We start from the raw sequence: 21,016 nt of genomic DNA, 5'->3' as shown, positions 1-21,016 counted from the left end.
CTTACTGAAATCCTACTTAAACTTATTATTATACCGATTCTTCTTCTTATTCTTCTTAGCGGTGAAATTTCGGTATCTAACTCCTCCTAGAGCTTTTAAGCTACAGGCACCAAACTCGGCACAGACCTTCAGACTAATCCCGAATAGTGTGCTATATCTTTTCTAACTGATCGGACTTACGGTTTTCCTAAAAATGACGATCAAACTCGGAAAAAACTCCCATTGACTTAACATTGCGGAATGTTCAGAAATTTAAATCCCAACTGACATTTTCACACACACAGACAAAAAGGGCCTGTCAGCCCTGCATCTCTCCCTCTCTCTCCCTCAGAGGATTTATTTTATCAAGCAGCCAAAAAGTAATGACCTAAAATCTTCATAGCCACACGCTAAAACATGCTAAAAACATGCTAGCATCTATCTGAGGGTCAATATCTATCTATCTATCTATCTATCTATCTATCTATCTATCTATCTATCTATCTATCTATCTATCTATCTATCTATCTATCTATCTGAGGGTAAATATCTCTCTCTCTCTCTCTATCTATCTATATCTATCTCTCTATATATCTAAGGGTAAATATCTATCTATCTATCTATCTATCTATCTATCTATCTATCTATCTATCTATCTATCTATCTATCTATCTAGCAACTAAGTTAAACTTTTTAACACTACACTGTAGAACTGGCTCATTAGAGTCATTCATTTGGGAATCAGACTAAACTGGTCACACTGTATGTTTCACATTGTAGATTCAAAAGAACCGGCTCATTAGAGTCATTAATTTGGGAATCAGACTACACTGGTCACACTGTATGTTTCACATTATAGATTCAAAAGAACCGGCTCATTAGAGTCATTAATTTGGTAATCAGACTACACTGGTCACACTGTATGTTTCACATTGTAGATTCAAAAGAACCGGCTCATTAGAGTCATTCATTTGGGAATCAGACTACACTGGTTACACTGTATGTTTCACACTGTAGATTCAAAAGAACTGGCTCATTAGAGTCATTCATTTGGGAATCAGACTACACTGGTCACACTGTATGTTTCACACTGTAGATTCAAAAGAACTGGCTCATTAGAGTCATTCATTTGGGAATCAGACTACACTGGTCACACTGTATGTTTCACACTGTAGATTCAAAAGAACTGGCTCATTAGAGTCATTCATTTGGGAATCAGACTACACTGGTCACACTGTATGTTTCACACTGTAGATTCAAAAGAACTGGCTCATTAGAGTCATTAATATTGTAATCAGATTACACTGGTCACACTGTATGTTTCACATTGTAGATTCAAAAGAACCGGCTCATTAGAGTCATTAATTTGGGAATCAGACTACATTGGTCACACTGTATGTTTCACATTTTAGATTCAAAAGAACTGGCTCATTAGAGTCATTAATTTGGGAATCAGACTACACTGGTTACACTGTATGTTTCACACTGTAGATTCAAAAGAACCGGCTCATTAGAGTCATTTGTTTGGGAATCAGTCTACACTGGTCACACTGTATGTTTCACACTGTGGATTCAAAAGAACTGGCTCATTAGAGTCATTAATGTTGTAATCAGACTACACTGGTCACACTGTATGTTTCATACTGTAGATTCAAAAGAACCGGCTCATTAGAGTCATTTGTTTGGGAATCAGTCTACACTGGTAACACATGCTAGCATCGCCTAGCAAAGTGCTAAAACATGCTAAAAACGTACTAGAATCATGCTAACACATGCTAGTATCGCCTAGCGAAGTGTTAAAACATGCTAAAAACGTGCTAGCATCATGCTAACACATGCTAGCATCGCCTAGCGAAGTGCTAAAACATGCTAAAAACGTCGTTAGCATCATGCTAACACATGCTAGCATCGCCTAGCCGAAGTGCTTTAACATGCTAAAAGCGTGTTAGCATCATGCTTAACACATGCTTAGCATCGCCTAGCGAAGTGCTTAAAACATGCTAAAAGCGTCTATAGCATCATGTTAACACATGCTAGCATCGCCTAGCCGAGTGTTAAAACATGCTTAAAATCGTCGTTAGCATCATGCTAACGCATGCTAGCATCGCCTAGCGGAGTGCTAAAACATGCTAAAACGTGCTAGCATCATGCTAATGCATGTTAGCATCGCCTAGCGGAGTGCTAAAACATGCTTAAAACGTGCTAGCATCATGCTAACGCATGTTAGCATCGCCTAGCAAAGTGTTAAAACATGCTAAAAATGTGCTAGCATCATGCTAACACATGCTAGCATCGCCAAGCGAAGTGCTAAAAGATGCTAAAAATGTGCTAGCATCATGCTAACACATGCTAGCATCACCTAGCGAAGTACTAAAAATGCTAAAAACGTGCTAGCATCTATCTGTCTGTCTATCTATCTATCTATCTGAGGGTCAATATCTATCTATCTATCTATCTATTTGAGGGTCAATATCTATCTATCTATCTATCTGAGGGTAAATATCTATCTATATCTATCTATCTATCTGAGGGTAAATATCTATCTATCTCTCTATCTATCTATCTGAGTGTCTATCTATCTATCTATCTATCTAGCAACTAAGTTAAACTTTTAACTACTTTAAACTACAAACTACTTTAAACTTTAAACTAATTTAAACTTTAAACTCATTTAAACTATAAACTACTTTAAACTTCAAACTACTTTAAACTATAAACTACTTTAAAATTTAAACTAATTTAAACTATAAACTAATTTAAACTTCAAACTACTTTAAAATTCAAACTAATTTAAACTTTAGACTAATTTAAACTTTAAACTAATTTAAACTATAAACTACTTTAAACTTCAAACTACTTTAAAATTCAAACTAATTTAAACTTTAGACTAATTTAAACTTTAAACTAATTTAAACTATAAACTAATTTAAACTTCAAACTACTTTAAACTTCAAACTTTCTGGTCCAAACTTTCACAAGCCAACTTAAAGTTTGTCTCGACGAACTTTTTCTAGTTTACTCATTCTTGTGCCATCCCAGCACAAATGAAGATATTTAGAAGAATATCTCTGCTCTGTAGGTCCATTCAATGCAAGTGAATGTACCAAAGTTTTGAAGCACCAAAAAGTACATAAAGGCAGCATAAAAGTAATCTACAGTATAAATGCTGATTTATACTTCAGCGTCAAACCTACAGCATAGGCTACACGTTTCTATGGCAGTTACGATGTAGTATACGGCATAGCCTGATGTGCACCTCTTCAAAAATGAAACTGCATGTCGCGTTGACGCAGACCACAGCAGCTGTGATTGGTCCACTTTAATCAGAGACCGCCCCCCAGGATGATAACAAGGATCTCTGAGGTAGTGTTGCATTTTATCCAAGTTTATTTTAATATATTATATTACATTGTTTTGGACTCTGGACCATAAAAGCAATTGTCTCAATCGGAAGCATCTGCTGTATTTTTATTTTGTGGCGAAACACGCCAAAAGATATCTGTTTGCAGCTTATAAACTCTAAAAGTTTTTTCTTTGGGCCTTTACTTGATATTATTTTGATATTTGAGTGAAATAAGATGGTTTGTATTGTAGGCTACTTGTTTTGACCATATGTTTGACAGTATGTGTACAGTAAATACATTTATGGAAACCTAGTACTTCTAATTTGTCAGCAAATTAAAAAGCACATGATAAGAGTTGGCTATATTGCCTAAATGCATTGTAAAGTTTTTTTTATATATATATATATATATATATATATATATATATATATATATATATATATATATATATATATATATATGAATTTTATAATATATATAATTTATAATTCATTTTTTTAATAATTTAAGTTTTTCAGGTGAGTAGTTATTAATTCATTTGACAAGTTTGCCAAAATATTTATGTATTATTGTTTAAACGGCTCAACAGCAAGCATACAGTAATTTCCTTTTCAGTCAACATGTATAATAAATAAAATGTACCTACATTTCAACATGTTCGCATGCTTTGAACAAATTTTTGATGCTACAATAATTAAATAAATACTTCTGATTCCAGATATTACATTGCTTACATTGCTTTTGTTTGTTTATGAAACATATAGTTAGCATTTTGTCTGTGCACTCACAGAACGACGCAGACACACCAATGCAGGACTATAAATGCAAACCAATGCGTTGTCCACTATGCGGAGCCTGCGCCATAAGTTCGACGCAGAAGCATAAATCAGCCTTAAGCCTTCAGTGTTTAAATCCATGTCTTCTGAAGGGATATGATTGCTGTGGATGAGTAAAAGATCAATATTTAAGCCCTTTTTTACTATAAATATTGATCTGTTTCTCACCCACATTTATAATATCACTTCTGAAGACATTAATTTAACCACTGGAGTCATATGGATTACTTTTATGCTGCCTTTATGTGCTTTTGGAGCATCTAAATTTTGGTACCATTCACTTGCATTGAATCAAACAATAGAGCTGAAACATTCTTCTGGAAATCATAATGTGTGTTCTGCAGAAGAAAGAAAGTCATACACATCTGGGATGGCATGAGGGTGAGTAAATGATGAGATATTTTTTATTTTTGGGTGAACTATCCCTTTAATCATATTGGATTAGCAGAACAGCATAGATCTCTGTTAGTTCCATTTACAGAAAACCACATGTGTATGTTGGAAAATAAATAACATTATCTTAAAGAGCATTAAGGACAACACACACATTTTATGTACGTATAAGTACAAAAATATGTATTTTTTTTTAACCTCTGAACAGATGTGCACTTTTGAAGTGCAGTGTGCTATTAATATGCATGCTTGCTTTATGGCATACACTGCATTGTTGCTTTTGAACTCTAGTAGGTTTTTCATTAATGTTAACCCTATGATTATTATTGAACTTATTGAACTTTTATCAGTTCATAGGGCACTGCTTGAAAGAGGACCTACTGACAGATTTCTATACATTATTCCATAATTCAGCGACTGTCACCAGAAGTAGTAAAAGGGGAGAGCCTTTGGCTTGCTGCAGGGAGGCACGTCATGTGCCAGGTTTACAGACATGATGACAGAGTCTTGACTGCACATTTCAGCTGAGAGTCTGGACAGATAACCATCTAAGACCAAACTAGAGCAGGACTTACAAATCAGATTTCAGATTGTTTTATTTCATAACAAATAATGAAACAGTGACAGGGCCTTGATGGACATACTTCATGCTTCTGGCCGTAGAGCAGGATCTTCTACTTACTAGGACAGACTTGTCTTGAGTCAGACAGAGATTGTAATGATGGACTTGTCAGCTGTGGCATCAGGATCTCGTCTCAAATCATTTTCTGCATGCGGGTGTGGGAGTGTGTTGGTGTTGGAGGAGAAGAGAGAGGTAAGTTGATGCCTGTATCTGAGAAACTGACCCCTCTGGGAAGCCGTAGTAGTGGCATACATTGTTATTTAGCCACAGCTTCATTTTATCAAGGGCAGGTTGAACAGGATCTGTTAAGGGATTACTGAGGGACAACTTAAGTCTAGACAACTGTTTTTAATATAGGCCTTTAGTTTTTGTACAGTTGTTTCCTAATTCACATGAAAAAAAAAAAAAGAAAGAAAAAAGAAAAAGAAAATGTTTGCTTTGAAGGGTTAAGGAGTCTCCATTAGAGAAACATTTTTAAGATTTGGCTTTTATCCACTAGAGGGAGCAAGTAATGAAACATTTTCCTCGAAATCAGTGGTTCTCAACAGGGGGTCGGGACCCACTAGGGGGCCTCAGCATGCTTCCAAGGGGGCCTCAAGATGACTTGAAAATAATTAAAATTAAGAGATATAAAAATAATACAACTTATTAAAATGCTAAAAAAGTATTTAAGATGTATGCCTACAAATCATAAGCAAACTCTTTCGGAAACTTCTAATATAAAAAATGATCCATGATTAATTATTTTAATCAGACACTTCTAGTTTCGAGAAAGGGGGCCTTTAAATATTGTCCTGGACAGTGGAGTCAAGGTTGAGAACCACTGTTTTTATTGAACCAAATTGTGCAATGAAGTATGCCACTTACAGGCCTATTTACACAAGGCTATGGGTACTTGGGCATGATAATCACAAAAAAGAAAAAATAGAAAACCAAAATTATATTTGTAAAAGTCTAGATACCAAAATATTAATGATAATAAATAGAGGCTAATTTTGATTTTTTTTTATTTTATTTTTTTTATCTGACCATTATGTTCAACTGAGTTGGAATTGTTTTATTGAATTTTCTCTATATTTCTCAGAATTTAGACAGAAAATAATTACACACAGTCATTTTATTATTTATTTTTATTTTCACAAAAACACAAAATAAAATAGTAAAAAAACAACTTGATACACTAAAATGTATACAAAGCTATCTCAAACACAACTGTCAAGAAATTAGAGCTTTCATTTATTAAAAACATAGTAATAAAATGTTGTAATGCAATTTCAGTCTAACATATACTGTATTATAATATAATATAATATCATTATTTATAATAATTAATATATAAACATTATATAAAACTATTCCACGTCAATGATTTCATTGTAAATAAATCCCCAAGTACTTACCTTTACCATGATAATTCTGTCCACTATCTTGACCTCCGTGTTTATGGAACTTTATGGAATTATATTTAAAATACACTGCGTTATGTTTCATAGGTTAACTTTGTTTGTGAATGGCGGGAAATCTGTATCCTCTCACTCAGCCAAGATGTATGTGTGTGGATGCCGTTGTGTGTGGTGAGGTGAGACCCTGGTGTTGGGAAGAAGCCGTACCCTTTCACCACGGCGGCCTGATTCACAACACCAGCTGCCCCGCCCCTCCATAGAGATTCGAACACATCATTCGCTGTCACTCGCCCTCCTCCATGCGTGCAGCTTCACCTGTTAATCAGACAAATATATATATACCCTTAAGAGACATGAGACAGTTGGACAATTGTGCAAGATCAGATTTAGTCAATTTATTATTTATATAGTAATACATTCTGAAAAAACATAAATAGAAATATATCTGCTCGCAAATTGAACAGATTTCAAATGTAAAGGAATGTAAGTTATATAAGTTACAAGCAATACTGTTAATTGATTTTCATGACTGTTAAACACTTTATTTAAGAACAAGACATGGCAAAACATGTTTGCAAAAACAACATTTGACATAATATTAACATTGATATTATCTATTACAAAATCATTTAGAATTGAAGAATCATAAAAGGGCCGTGTTGTAGACGATGAACAAGGAAGCAATAGAAGATTTTCTGTTAAAACTTATAATTAAATTCATTAGCACTGTGATTCATTTTTCAACAAAGTAATCAGTAAATAAATCTGATTCGTATTAGCTAATTCTGCCACATTTCAAGAATTATACTAACAAATTACCTCAAAATCAACCTTTACAAACGACGACCTCATGGAGGAGGACAGTTCCGCAGTGCATACTGTGCTTGGGAAAGTACTGTGGTGGGTTTGTGTCTGCTAGTTTGCGTTTTGGCTGAAAAAAAATGCTACATGAGAGCCTCCAGGGTAGAGGTCTTATGAGTGCCTTGCTTATGTTTCTGATTTCAGTTTAAAGTCAGTTTTTTCACAGGAAAACGGCTATTTCCTGTGACTATTATTCGGCTATTCTACTGTGCCATCTCTATCCACCACAGGTTAATCCATGTTAATTTCTACACAGATGAATATGCCACAGCACATATAATATCCAGGCAACATGTTCCCAGCTAATCCTGTTTCATCAGCTGATCTGCCCTTTATGGTCAATCTAATTGTGACAAAGCCACATAAGGGCTTTTGTGCTGAGAACTTTTTAAGGTTTCAATTAAAAGCTGTGAGAGGCGAGAGGAGGTTTTTGGACGTCTGCCAGTGTCCTTCAAACACAGAATAGCACAGTGCTGAGGTGAAGCCATGAAAAGAATAAAACGAGGCATATTTATAAAGACAAGACATGCAGACATACTGGAAAACTTTGGGCAGACCACTGTAAAAGTGGGAGTGTGTGTTTAAATGTCACATGTAAGACCCATAATGATGGGCTTTGCTGTAGGCAGACCTTATCATGCCCTCTTTCTGATTTCCGCCAGCGGCCTTTGAGTATTTTAATAGCCCTAATGAAGTGCATTGAGTTTCATTTTCAAATTGACCTCAATGATTCAGTATTCATTAAACCTACATTAAATCTTCTCATATCTTCAACTGCGCAGCACTCACCTTAACAGAGTGACTTTACTGGTGACCATTAGTAATCTTTTGAAAATGATGTGCTTAGCAGAAGTGAATCAGAGGAGATGATTCCAAATAATGTATTGCATCATTCATACTGAGGGGCTTGTTGATAATTGATGTTAATTATTGATGTCAATCAATTCAAAAAATTGTTGAATATATTTCACGATATGCCAAGTTATTTATTGAATTAATCACATACTGTATATAAATGCTTGCTATAAAAAAGGCCCCTAATAAAATAATGCAATAATAATGCATATAATTTTAAATACATATGGTTTATATAACAATTAAAATAAGTGTTTGTACGATACAAAAAAAGTAACTTGAGAAGTCAATCTATTGTTCTATTGTCTATCAATCTATTATCTATTGTTTTAGTGTTACTTTGTAAGTAATAATTGCTCTGAATTAATGTGTTAAATTAACAGCCTCAATGTTAACATAATATATGTATACAGTATATTACATACAATTCAATAGTGTATATATATATATATATATACACGTATATACACTATATATATATACACTATTTAATTTTTTTATGTTTGAAAATTTCAGGTAAAATAAACAATTAAATCCTGAATATTAATATTGAAGAATCTTGATAGCTTTAGAGTTATTTTTGAAGTGATGTATCCACTTGACGGACAGGGCAAGCCACTTCCTTGTGAAGCACCAGCTGTTCCTCTGACAGTCTGTCTATCAGAAACCAACTCACACATCCTACACAGCCCACCAACAAAAGCAAAGTAAATGTCTCATCACCATCTTCATGTCTGAAGTTCACAGTAATCTACCTACTGACTGACAGACCGACCTACCAACCTACCTATCTATATCCTAACTATCTGTATCTATCTACTGTATCTACAAAAATAAATATAAATGCATTACATTTGTTTTTTGATGTTGCTATTTAGTCTTAAAGTTGTCACAACTGCAGCCAGCTTCAATTCTTTTCTTTGCCCAGCAGAATGAAAAGTGCAAATGCCTGTTATTTAGTCATTTAAATATATTGAATAAGCTAATGAATACTGGTTAAAATGAATATTCCCCATCTATGCAATATTGTGTTAAATAACTCACACTCTACTAATCTTTTACCTCATCAAATCAGCCTCGTTGATCAATCACAGAACTGCATTCTCTGCTATATAAATCAAACAGGCTCTCTGACGGCAAACAGGGAGAGTTTGTCATGCTTGTTCTGCTTGCTAAATGCTGGCCTAAACATTAATGCCTCCTGGTCATAATTAAAGCTCTCAAGCAAATTACCCTGAGCTGAGCTCTGTTGGGGAGGATTCAACGGCACAGTACCTGCCAGACTTCCCTCCTCAATCCCAACAGAGTTTGAATCAAAGTTCTTATAGATCAACCTGTCGCTTCTGAGCCCTGCTGACAGTGAGGCTTAGTCAGCACCCATCTCACATTCTGGGACTTAACTTAGGAATTAAAAAATATCTCCAAGTCCCAGCAGAAGACCTAACTGAAGGATCAATCATACAATCACAGCAACACTGAAGCAGACACAGGGTGATTCTGAAAGTGTCTGGCTAGCCCTGGAGGTGCTGGGTTGTTACATTTTTAACAATACATTTATCGAATGTTCACTTCTGAGTTGTGGTTGTCCCTCAGGTGATGGCAGGATGCTACAAATCTTGCGGCTATATTTGCACATTCTGCTCGTTTGCCGAGAATAAATGGAAGTTTTTCAGTTGGGGAAATATTTTGTTAATTTTGGGATAATAGTGATTTCTGATGATTTCATATATTTGGTATTCCATGAGGAAGTGCTGCCCTGTCTTCATCTTTCCCAGATTACAGTGGGAGCAGAGTCTCTTCTAACAGGATACCCACGCCTGTCTGCACCAGCCCATCTCTATGGCCAGGCTGTGCTAGCTGAGTCTGTACATCGTCAACGCTTTTCTTAATTTCACATCAGTCACCATGCTCGGGTAGTTTGCCACGGTGTACTCTCGATTAAGTGCTGAATATCATTCCAATTTGTGTTGATTTTTAATGGTGCTTGTCCAATGGGTGATATATTTCTCTTTTCCTGTGTTTATAATTTGGTTGGTCTGAATGAGTATGAGTTTGTCCTAAGCTTGGTTGACCTCTGCAGGTGTGAGGTCAGTCAGTCTCAGCACCAGCTGGTAGAGGGACTCCTCGCCTTGCACATTATAATCATCATTTTTTTCTGTGTCTGAGTAGTGAAGTGGTAGCTTCGCTAGTTTTTAAATCAAGTATCTTTTAAGTAGTGAAGCTGTATTTTTGACTAGGTAGCGGCGTAGTGTTGAGAAAAGCTACACCGCTACATCATGCCTTGTACCAGGTGTTTATTATCAGCAGTTTTGAATCAAAACTAAAAAGTCAGATCGCAAATGAATTGCTTAAAATGAATTGGTAACACATGATAGGAAAGAAGTCTGAATAGAAAAAACATAAAAAAGTACCATGACATTACCATGTTTTTGGGCATGTACCATTACTTGGACACGCTATGTTAATACAATGGTAGGATATATGAATATGGTAATCATATAGTGAAGTACCATTGTATCTTTTTTATTACCTTGAAGCACCATGTAAATACAAATGTATATGAATGTGGTTATCATATATCAACTTACCATGGTAGTAGCATGGTATTTTTGAAGTACTTCTGAAGCACCATGCAAATACAGAATGGTACATAAATAAGTACATTTTATATCAAAGTAATATATCAAGTATATTACTATCTGATACCATCAGATATCACATTGTTATTGCCCAGCTGTGATCTCTCTCTCTCTCTCTCTCTCAAACACACACACACACGCACACACACACACACACACAAGGAATTTGGCCTCTGATGATATATCCTGTAATTCTGTGTCTAGCTGCTGTATTTCTGTATTGTATAGATGAATATGTAGATGAATAGTATACTGTATGTACACAGAGTCTTTATACAGGAATGTGCAAATGAAATTGTTTAAATGGGATTGAGATTGTAGAGGTAGTAGTATAAAACATAAAATTTAAAAATAATGATTTTAAATTTTGAACACATTGGATTGTGTAAGTAGCATGTATAAATATGAATTTACATGTTTTTTGCTGTTGTTTTAAGTTTTTTTGGTCTTTTACATGCACATACCGATACATATAGCACCATATACACTCACCTAAAGGATTATTAGGAACACCATACTAATACTGTGTTTGACCCCCTTTCGCCTTCAGAACTGCCTTAATTCTACGTGGCATTGATTCAACAAGGTGCTGAAAGCATTCTTTAGAAATGTTGGCCCATATTGATAGGATAGCATCTTGCAGTTGATGGAGATTTGTGGGATGCACATCCAGGGCACGAAGCTCCCGTTCCAACACATCCCAAAGATGCTCTATTGGGTTGAGACCTGGTGACTGCGGGGGCCATTTTAGTACAGTGAACTCATTGTCATGTTCAAGAAACCAATTTGAAATGATTCGAGCTTTGTGACATGGTGCATTATCCTGCTGGAAGTAGCCATCAGAGGATGGGTACATGGTGGTCATAAAGGGATGGACATGGTCAGAAACAATGCTGAGGTAGGCCGTGGCATTTAAACAATGCCCAATTGGCACTAAGGGGCCTAAAGTGTGCCAAGAAAACATCCCCCACACCATTACACCACCACCACCAGCCTGCGCAGTGGTAACAAGGCATGATGGATCCATGTTCTCATTCTGTTTACGCCAAATTCTGACTCTACCATCTGAATGTCTCAACAGAAATCGAGACTCATCAGAACAGGCAACATTTTTCCAGTCTTCAACTGTCCAATTTTGGTGAGCTCTTGCAAATTGTAGCCTCTTTTTCCTATTTGTAGTGGAGATGAGTGGTACCCGGTGGGGTCTTCTGCTGTTGTAGCCCATCCGCCTCAAGGTTGTGCGTGTTGTGGCTTCACAAATGCTTTGCTGCATACCTCGGTTGTAAGGAGTGGTTATTTCAGGCAAAGTTGCTCTTCTATCAGCTTGAATCAGTCGGCCCATTCTCCTCTGACCTCTAGCATCAACAAGGCATTTTCAGCCCACAGGACTGCCGCATACTGGATGTTTTTCCTTTTCACACCATTCTTTGTAAACCCTAGAAATGGTTGTGCATGAAAATCCCAGTAACTGAGCAGATTGTGAAATACTCAGACCGGCCCGTCTGGCACCAACAACCATGCCACCCTCAAAATTGCTTAAATCACCTTTCTTTCCCATTCTGACATTCAGTTTGGAGTTCAGGAGATTGTCTTGACCAGGACCACACCCCTAAATGCATTGAAGCAACTGCCATGTGATTGGTTGATTAGATAATTGCATTAATGAGAAATTGAACAGGTGTTCCTAATAATCCTTTAGGTGAGTGTATACTTATATACAGTATTGCACTAAATCTGTAACATACTTTACCAAGGCTTTGATAAACGTCACGTGAAAATTTTGGTGCTTTGTCTATGACGGTATGCTCCGTGCATCTGCATTTGAAAATAATATGAAGTAGCTTAAATGTAGCATGCTACTTTTGGCATGTAGCTTGTAGAGTAACTTGCTACATTCTCTGAAGTGTAGTTTTAGCTTAGATTAACTACGTTTTCTGCTGAGTAGTTTGTAGCTTATCTTGCTAAATATTTTGAGTAGCTTGACCTAAACGTGTTAAATACCGGTACATAAAATGCTGTGAATGATATAAGCGTGTATTAAGTATGTGTTGAATTATATGGATAAGCTAATGCCCTGTTTGTATTTTCTGTTGACATTAGCCTGTACCTTATTTCATTTAACCATATAAAAAATGTTGTATTTCATTACCGGGTTCCTGTTTCTATATTTTCTTTATTTTTATTTTTTAAATACAATAGCCCCATCGACTTCTGACCCCCCCCCCTTTTATTAAACAACCGTCAGATAACCCATTTACATGTATACGCCAATACCCTGTCAGCTTTCAAACCATTCATGTATTAACAATCCTCAAGCATTTATGATCAAAATATTGTTTCATTAACACATTACACAGTGCACAATAACAGTAAAAAAAACAACAACAAAAAAATTATTTCTCTGAACACCTTAAAACCTCCATTGAACACATGACTTGTATTACTTATGCTATATCCAGTGCAGGTACTTTCCTTGCTTGTGTTATACTAGATTTTATGAAAAAAAATTTAAATAATTGATACTCTGAGACTTTGACAATATCAACCCATTCAAGGAAAAATGGCAATCTAATGTAAAGTCTTTTTACGTAAAATAAATGTAAAACTGAATAAAAAGCGCTATGTTTCTTCTTCCTTTCTAGTCTTTCCTTGTCCTGCACATTTGGTGAATTTGTGCAGAAGCCAGATTCTTAAAGGTGCACTCAGTAACTTTTGTTTTTGTGTCGTCTTGGAATTACAGTGACACCTAGTGGCATGGATGAAGCATCAAAATCAATAGTTTTCAGTTCCAGATGCCATTGAAGAAATTACTAATCACAGTTAGCCATAATTATTTTAATCTACAAATGAAAGTGTCCAGTAACAAGACGGTTACTGATATTAAGTGAGTAGTGTTCGGCTGGTAATGTGATCATAACATGGCAGCCCCCATGAGGGAACCCTCTCAATGTAGATTAAAACAGCTGAGTTCACGCATCTGTTAAGATCCAAACACAATCAGGATAGATGGATGCAAGGAGGTTCAGTGACGCTTCAATTTATCTTTTTACAGCACTGCAGACGCTGAACTGATGAGGCACGTGCGCTTAACATTTGAAGAATGGAGATTAAAAGATTTTCTGTGTGTTTTTTTTTTAAGGTTCGTATTTCATCATCGATTTATCTTTTGTTGAAAAGGTTGTGCATGTGAGCTGACAGCACTTTTGTAACAGCTGTCACATATTTATTTAAGTCTGTAGTTTTGACTGCACCCAGCAGCTAAGCAATTTACATAAATACATTTGATTGAATAAGATGCAATGACATGTACACACCTAAAAGCTGCTGGTTTATGGAGAGCAGTGTATGGCCAAACTATGGCCATTGGCCAGACAAGCTTAAACACACACAATCCTGACCGGAACTCGACTCCAGATCGCTTGACGACCGCTGATGCTGTTGCACACACCCCTGAGTTTTGTGCAGAAAGTGCTTGGAGCAATTGAACAGTAATTATATGCTGCCAGGACAGGCCACAAGAAAGTGTAATATCTGATACATTGAGGGTTAAAATGGATGTGATGCCCATTCGCCGCCAGACTCTATATACCTAAGGGTCTATGTTTAAAACTGTTCTGGCGGACAGTGAGGACCAACATTAAAGACCAGCTAGGGGTTAGACACTTCCAAATGTCAAGGGCTATATTCATAAAATTGTATGCCAACTTCCAAGCTCTCTCCTTTTGTTGAGCCAGTCACATCAAGATATCGTACACTCACAACACGTGCATTAATGGTTAAATCACGCCATCGTTTTGTGAATAAACGTTTCCATCACCTTAATGCACATTTAATCTAATGCAAAACTCCACCTCCGCCTAGCGCATTACATTTTATGCACATTTTGAGAGTCGCATATCAAGCATATCAAGCTTCATATCAAGCACATTTCTTTTGCACAAATTCAATTTAAATTATTTCTTTTTTTTTTTCTTTACGAGTGTCAAAACCCAGATTACAAGCATCACCAACACTGTGTATTGGCAAATAAAGATCTTATTCAAGCTAGCGGCATGTTTGAATTTGAATGGGAATGACAATGAGGCTGTGAGGGATAGACTTACAGTCTTTACAGTCCATTGAGGGCACGTCATGTAACCTCTGGTCAACGAGCCAATGCCCAAGCCTGCCACGATCAACAAGCCAACAGCCACATCTGCCACGGCCAATGAACCAGCGTTGAAAGCCTCGTCCATCCCAGAGCCAGTGTTGCAAACCTCGTCCATTCAAGAGCAATCTCTCACTGGGCTATTTGAGTTGGAATTAGTTCCCGCTCTTATGCCCACCCTGAGTTGTCCTATCAGCCGGTACCCCCCAAGCCACCGCTCGATCATTGCCCTCTGAGATATCCCAGACATGGAAAACTTTCGAACCTCCAACTCTGCCTAGACCCTCCGAGCCTTGGACTCCTCCTTGGCCTGTCATTCCCTCGACATCACCTCGGCTCTACGTTCCTTGGTTCCACCGCAGTCCTTCAGCCTGCTGGCTTTACCAGGGTCCTTCATCCCTCCAGCTCCTTCTTGGTCTGTTAACTTTGCTCTCACCTGGCTCCGCCTTGGCTCTCCGATCCTTCAGCTCCACCGGGGACCTCCATCCATATGGCTCTGCCTTGGTCCTCCAAAGCTCCGGCACCGCATTGGTCCTCCCTGCCTCCAACTCCACTCTGGCACTATGAGTCTTCAGCTGCTCTCCGGGTATCCAGTTCTATCCAGTGGCTCTGCCCCTCGAGCCTCTTGTGGCTCCACCCCCACAGGCTCCGCCCTGGTCTCATGCTCCAGCCATGTTTTCATCAGGCCACGACCCACACCTTGTTTCACCATGTTTACATGTCCTGCCACATAACCACATCAAGTTGCCATGCCCCCGTCCCCCTCCAGCTTCCTCTTGAACTTTGTGTTTTTGTTTTGGGGTGTCGGGGGGTGTATGTCAGGATGGTATGTGTTTTTGTTCATGTCTTCTACTTTAAACTAGCTCCATGCCATGTTTGTTACTGTTTCCTTGTCATGTGATCTAGTCATGTGTTTCCCATGGTCTTGTGTCTTGTCCCCATTGGTGCATTGTTTCATTAGGTTGTTAGCAGGCTTGCTAGCTTGTTTAGAGTCCTAAGTGTTCATTGGTTATCATTGTCATGTGTTCTCCCAAGTCCTAGTATATACCCTTATGTTTGCCATTGTCGAGTATTGTTTGTGTAATGTTGGTTACATGATCAAGTCTAGTTCATGTTTATGCTTTGTGTTCACGTTTGGATTCATGTTTTGGAATACACCTTGTTAATAAACTGCACTTGGGTTCATCGCACTTCATTATCATCTCTTCATTTACGTTTTTGACAGCCAACGTTACAAGTGCTAAGTCCACCCCTGCTCAAGTGAATACAGAATTCTTGAGCATTTGAGAGCATCAATACAGGACAGGGATCCTCTTCAAAAGTCTCCTCTTCAATTAAACTTTTATGCTTTAATAAGAGACACAAGAGTTTCACTGCCCTGTAAAATACAGGACAATATACAGGATATCCCAAAATATGAGATGTCTCGGCTAAAATGGAATACTCGTAGACCATAGCAGCGTGAAAAATAAGATCTGTCCACATATAACCTGCAGTTTGAACAGTCAGTCTAAAAAAATGTGATTTGAGAAAAATATTTTGTTTCCTACAGCGAGAACAAAGCCAATAAGTTACAAAGTAAAGTTGTGTTTTTGTTATCTTGTTATGTAGTTGTAGAACCTAATTCCAATGAAGTAACTTATTTATTATAGAATAGCTGGAGTGTTATAAGTTGGATTATAGTTCTATCCATCCTCATGAGTTCAGGTTTTATTAAGTTTACAGTCCCTCTTTGCCCAGCAATACAAAATGGTAGGCTGAGCAGTGCTTCTCTTCATCTTGTCATTACTGTACATTACAGTGAAACAGCAGAAGTGATGCATTTTGTTGGAGGAGATTGTGGAGGGAGGACTTCAGTTCTTTGTCTGATTAAGACTCATGGTCATGACATCACCTTACCGGATCATCTCATCCTCAACTATTTTCAACGTTGATTCAAAATGAAAAAGAGCAAAACATTTTATTTTGAGAGTAGTGTAGGGTTTGGGTCAGGGTTAGTCTTTAATCCTTCTAATTAGTCTATGGTACATCGCAAACTAAGCAAACGTGTGTGTGTGTGTGTGTGTGTGTGTGTGAATTTGATGGCCATTTTAAAGGCGTCAGACAAAACAGCAATGCGGCTTATACTCTTATCACACTCTCTGCAGCTGCCGAAGGCAAACTGCACCAAACAAAGAGAAGAGAAATGGAAAAAAGATCAGTTTATCTCCCTCCAAACTCAGACTCATTTTGGGGGGGTGAAAAACTTTTGACAGACATTTCTGAGATCCAAGGAGGCCATTTTGCAAAACCCATTATTCAGTATTATTCAGCAATGCTGACATAGAGTAATTTACTGCATATCGTTGTTTCAATTCCAAAAGCTAATCAAAAGAATCAACCAAAAGAAAACAGCAACATGAAAACACGAATTATTGTTAATTAAAAAGAGAGGAATTAACTGTGAAAACAGTCTGATGGCTACACTGACACGGGTGCTTCACAAAGCTTACAGAGGATCTGTTTCTTCAATTTGTTATAGCCAGAAGGCATTTTGCTCATTACGAAGGCTAGCGAAGTGAAGAGATACTGGTCTGATTCTTGCTGCATGCATTGAACAGTTCCTCTGCGAGTGCACAAAGCACAAACACATACACAAACTGTCTTGTCTGACAACCTTGTGATCTCAAGACTGTCAGTAAACGCATGGCATGCAGTGACAGTCTCCTAGAATGTGTGCTGCAGGAGACAATGCTGCTTCTCCAAGAGACACCAATCTCTCTCTTGATACATTTTCTTGAATTTTTCCCACTGTATAACATAACATAGATTTCGTAATGGCATAAACTTTCTATTACTGTAAGGATTCTGAAGTTGATTACAACTCTGCTAATTACTTTTAATACAGGAGGATAAATTTAAGTCAATCTTTTTCCATGCTGTATCTCTGTTTCTCCATTTCTGTGTTCCCTGTTGTAGTCAGAGAGTAAGGGACAGCCTGAGACACAAAATGGCTGTCTTCATCACCCATTACATGCTGTTATTTGCTGTTAAATTGTTAGCCATGCTAAATGCTAAGTTTGCTCCATTTCTGCTTTGTTCCAAGTTAGTACCGTAATTGTCATCACTCTCCTATTATGTGAATATTTAAATGATCAACAAGACACATTCAAATCATGGAAGATACATTCTGGGGAGAGAGAGAGAGAGAGAGAGAGAGAGAGAGAGAGAGAGAGAGAGAGAGAGAGAGAGAGAGAGTTTTCCTTGACATGGGCTTCATGCAGCATGACAAAGTTATTCAGCCAAGATATCAATGCTGCAGCTAATAGAAATACAGTTTTGTCTTAAGGAAAGGAAAAGATGGAAGGAAAGGAAATGAGAGGAAAGATATATATATATATATATATATATATATATATATATATATATATATATATATATATATATATATATATATATTTATTTATTTATTTACAGGAAAAGGAAAGGCATACCAAAATCATTTTTTTTTTAACTAATAGGAGGAAGGAAAGGAAAGGAAAGGTTGGAAGGAAATATATATTTTTTAAAAACCTACAAGAAAAGGAAAGGAAAAAAAGGTATTCTTGACTCGAAGAATAAAGGAAGAGCACAGCAATGGGAAAGCAAAGGAATTACTTGACTTACACAAAAAGTAAAGGAAAGGAAAGGGTGCAAGAGGCAACAAATATTTGTGTTAATTTGAAAGTCATTGAAAGTCATGAAGTCATTTGTAATATGTTTCTCCCTCAGTTCTTCTGCACTTCTGAGCACCCACACTTTAAATACTTAACCAATCCATTAGTTTTACGGCCAAACAGCACACAAGCTTCCAAAAAAATTTAAATAAAGAAATAAAACAAATCTCTAATGCCGCCTGACAAATGACAACTACACTTGGAACATACTGATGAAAAACACTCCATTATCTCCATTATCTCCACGGAATCACAATATCTTATCAAGGGTGATCCCTTTTATTTAATTTTAACTATACATTATGTTAAATACAGAGGGATTGCAGAAGTTAATGCTTTTAAAAGCTGGGACTCCCTACATTAAAAATATATTAGGTAGCTACTGGGACAGTTTTTCGTGTTCCACCTTCTGCCATGCAAAATTGAACAGACGTACAGTGAGGACACTGAGTGGAGATGCTTGAGAAACTCCATTAAAAGTTGTCTTCTGCTAATTAGTCCCGGAATGATTATGGGAATCCCTGTAGAATCCACAAAATGCAAGTCATTCTGCAGACATTCCAGTCCCCTCCTTCTCTCCATCATGACCTTCCCCAAACATCATCACTATTAAAAAATCCATACGGCATGATTCTGTTGTGGCACATGATTAAATCAGTGATCTTGATGAAGCAAGTTCAACTAGACAGCAGACTACAGTCTCATTACGGCGATCGGCAGAAGAGAAGTACTGCTCTAACATGATGGACGAGACACAACACATTAACCATAGGTTAATGGCCAATAGGTTGTTAAATGGTTCAAACATTATGATCCAATTTACTGCCATTAACTATTTGGTGCAAAAGTGTTGTCCGGTCATATAACCGAATATTGATGAAATTGATGAAAATATTTGAATGCTTTTGAAATGTCTTAACATGAAGTATCAGTAGCTTACAACAATTTCGTGGCTGAAGTTGATAACAGATGTTTTTAATAACCGTTTGCAAAAGTAAAGACGTAAACTGTAATATGCAATACACTTGCATATTAACAAATTACTTTTAAATTGCTAGAATGTTAAAATGATAGAATATTTTTGTGCGTGATATGCAGAGTCAAATATGTACTATTTTTGTATTTCATTTATTTCTATTTTTGTATTTTTATACTGTGCTATGCATTCATCAAATGATTATTTCATTTATGCCATACTCAAGAATTAGAGCAAAATTTTCTGAAAATTATATGCTTCTGGGAAATGTAAATTTTTGTATTTTTATCCAAGCATTTATGATTGCTTTTGAAGAGTAAGATGTTTTTTTAATCTATAAATGAAATGGTGAATCTGAATTAGTCTTCTCAAAATTGCGAACTTACTACGCTTTTCAAGTCGATTACTATATTGTGTCATTTGGTAGCAATAGTATTTAGTTACCTGACAACATGCAATGCTTTTAAATAAATAAACGTCACAATGTAGGCCTAATTTAAAAATATATATGTATATTCTAGAAGATACAAACACGAAAAGGAATGCTTTAGTCAGTCGCGAGAGGATTTAGCAGAAAATAAAAAGACTGTGAATTTATTTAATTGATAATCTAATTAATGGTGCACCGCACAAGTAGAGACAGAAAGTGAGAACGATGAAATAAAAGAAATAAGAGGAAGACGGCATGCTGTCGTGGTTATATTTGCTGAAAAGCGCTTTTGTAGAGCTAGCCTGGTGCTTTCACACCATTCAAAGTCATACACTCACTCCCACACACAGTGATACAATGGGCACGCGGCAAGTCTTTTAGCCTTCTTCTACCTGTCAGTCGAAACAAAGAGAGGAAAGGAAATACAACTGTGCTACAGAGCCATGGCAACGAAAAGCATGACAAAGCAGAAACAGAGTCATTTATTCAAAATGAGTATTGATACAGAGCCTTTTCACAAGCTATTAGCTGAATACATGTTAGATTTACAAGCCATAAATCTAATGCATATTTTGAATGTAATTTTGTTTAACATACTAAAGCCTACTAGTTTTACTACTCGAGACTATTAAATGCCGAATTCTTTAAATATCCTGAAATCATTTATACGGTTTTGGGTATTTACCATAAATGCTTTTGGAAAGTTGTGTTTTTTAAATATCCTGCGTGTGACATGCTATACTCCATCTAAAACTATTTTAAACATCATTTTGTCTTTTTTATTATTATTTGTTAATTGTGCATGCAACTTTTATGCCCACATTAATTCAGAGACT

This window comes from Xyrauchen texanus, chromosome 17, assembly GCF_025860055.1.
Source record: "Xyrauchen texanus isolate HMW12.3.18 chromosome 17, RBS_HiC_50CHRs, whole genome shotgun sequence".
NCBI classification, from domain to species: domain Eukaryota; kingdom Metazoa; phylum Chordata; class Actinopteri; order Cypriniformes; family Catostomidae; genus Xyrauchen; species Xyrauchen texanus.
This window is presented reverse-complemented; position numbering follows the sequence as displayed.